This window comes from Aptenodytes forsteri, unplaced genomic scaffold (assembly GCF_000699145.1).
Source record: "Aptenodytes forsteri isolate BGI_AS27 unplaced genomic scaffold, ASM69914v1 Scaffold255, whole genome shotgun sequence".
In the NCBI taxonomy this organism is placed as follows: domain Eukaryota; kingdom Metazoa; phylum Chordata; class Aves; order Sphenisciformes; family Spheniscidae; genus Aptenodytes; species Aptenodytes forsteri.
Window position 1 is genome coordinate 4420628 of NW_008794888.1, and position 2293 is coordinate 4422920.

Below are 2293 nucleotides of genomic sequence, written 5' to 3' on the forward strand. Positions count from 1 at the left end.
CTGGGAGAAGGGAGGGAGGAGGGAGAGGGGGAGAGGGAGGAAGAGCAGCCCTGTGGAGAGGGATTTGGGGATATTGGTGGATGAAAAATTGAATATGAGCTGGCGATGTGCGCTCACAGCCCAGAAAGCCAATCATATCCTGGGCTGCGTAACAAGAAAAGCGGCCAGCAGGTCGATGAGAGGGAGGAAGAGCAGCCCTGTGGAGAGGGATTTGGGGATATTGGTGGATGAAAAATTGAATATGAGCTGGCGATGTGCGCTCACAGCCCAGAAAGCCAATCATATCCTGGGCTGCGTAACAAGAAAAGCGGCCAGCAGGTCGATGGAGGTGTTTCTCCCGCTCCACTCTGCTCTCATGAGACCCCACCTGGATTACTGCGTTCAGGTCTGAGGCCTCTAGCATAAGAGAGACATGGACCTGTTAGAGCGGGTCTAGAGCAGGGCCACGAAAATGGTCAGAGGGCTGGAACACCTCTCCCGTGGAGAAAGGCTGAGTGGGTTGGGGTTGTTCAACCTGGAGAAGAGAAGGCTCGGGAGACTTTATAGGAGCCTTCTAATATGTAAAGGGGTTTATAAGAAAGATGGAGAGAGACTTTTTACCAGGCCCTGTAGCTTTTACTGTTTTTGCAAGGGGCGACAGTTTCAAACTGAAAGAGGTGGTGGGGTCCCACTCCCCAGCAAGGGGAAACGTGGCTGCAGCAGGCTGGGAGAGGCCAAGGTGTGCCCCTGCCACGGGGAGCGAGAGCTGCAGGGTGGCTGGGTGCCAGGCTGGAAAGCCCCAAGCAGGGCTGGGGCCTGGGCTCTCCCACTGCCCCCGGCTCTGAGCCCGGCTAGGGCAGGGCGAGCTGCAGAGCTGGCTGTGAACAGCCATGAGATGGCGGCAGGCGCTCATGTTTGGCTGTCCCAGCCTGGGGTTCCTCACGGGTGTCTGCAGGCACAGGGGTGCCTGTATCCTGCACCGCCAGCCCCCGCACCGCTGGCAGGGACCATGTCAGGCATCAACCTGGAGCCCAGCCTGTGACATCCCTTGTCCCCCAGTGAGGCAGCACCGAGGGGACAACAGCCACTCACAGGACTCTGAGATGTCTGCCCTACCTGGGGACAAAACCTCCCCGTCCAGGGCCTTGAACCCACCACCCGATAAGGGTGGTTAATGATCAGTGCTGGGATGTCCCAGCCAGATGCTGACTACCCCAGGAGTGACACCCGGGCAGAGCAGTGCCCTGCCCCATGGCCCCAGGACCTGGTGGCAGTGCCAGAGGGGACATGCCCTGCACCCATGGCCCTGGACGCTGCCGCAGCAGAGCCCTGCTTGTGGGCTGGACAGCCTGGCCTGCACCAGGTTGGGCAGGAGCTGGTGCCATGCTCTCCCTGGTGTGAAGACAAACCAAACCTGCCTCCAGTTGGGTTGCCAGCAGCCGCACTGGGCATGCTGAAGTCTCCCCATCTGGGCTCCTGGCTGTCAGTGCCTGGAGGAATTGCTGAGAGAGGCCCTGGGACAGGTTGGACCCAGCTCCCTGGGGCATCGTCCTGCACCGCAAGGGGACAAGGCAGGGACAGGGGTATGACAGGCAGGGGGTGGAGACAGGGCAGGAGGGCTCAGGCCAGGAGGGTCAGTGCCCCGAAGGGCAGGCCCAGCGGTGAGCCCGGTACCACTGCAGGGTGTGCAGGGTCTGGGGTGCAGTACCCAGTACCAGAGTGCAACGCTGGTGCTGGCACATGATGCGCGGTGCCTGGTGCCTGGTGAGCAGTGCCCAGCACCCGCTGCCCATGTACAATGCCCGGTGTGCAGTACCTGGTGCTGGTACCGGTGCCACACACTACATTGTGCCCAGGGTGCTGTACCTACTGTGCCGTGGTGGTGCTGGCTGCCAGCTGCCTGGTGCACGGCTCCATTGTGCAGTGCACAGCGCATGGCACCCAGTACCTGGTACGTGGCACCGGGTACTGCTGATGCCAGATCCTGGTACCTAGCGCTGGGTGCATGGTGTGTGATGCCGGTGAGCGGTGCCTGGTGTACGGCACTTGGTGTATAGCACGTGGTACCCGGTGTGCCAGAACCAGTACCCGGTATGCTGTAGCCGGTATCCATGGCCTGGTAGCAGGTGTGCAGTAGCTGGCACAAGGTGCCCGGTACGCACTGCCTGGTGCCCGGTCCCCGCTGTGCAGCACCCGGTACCCCGTACCCAGTGCGCAGCAGCGGGTACCGGGGCCGGTACCCAGTGCGCGGTACCCGCTGCGCGATACTCAGTTCCCGGTGCGCGGTCCCCGGTGCCAGTCCCCGGTTGCCGCC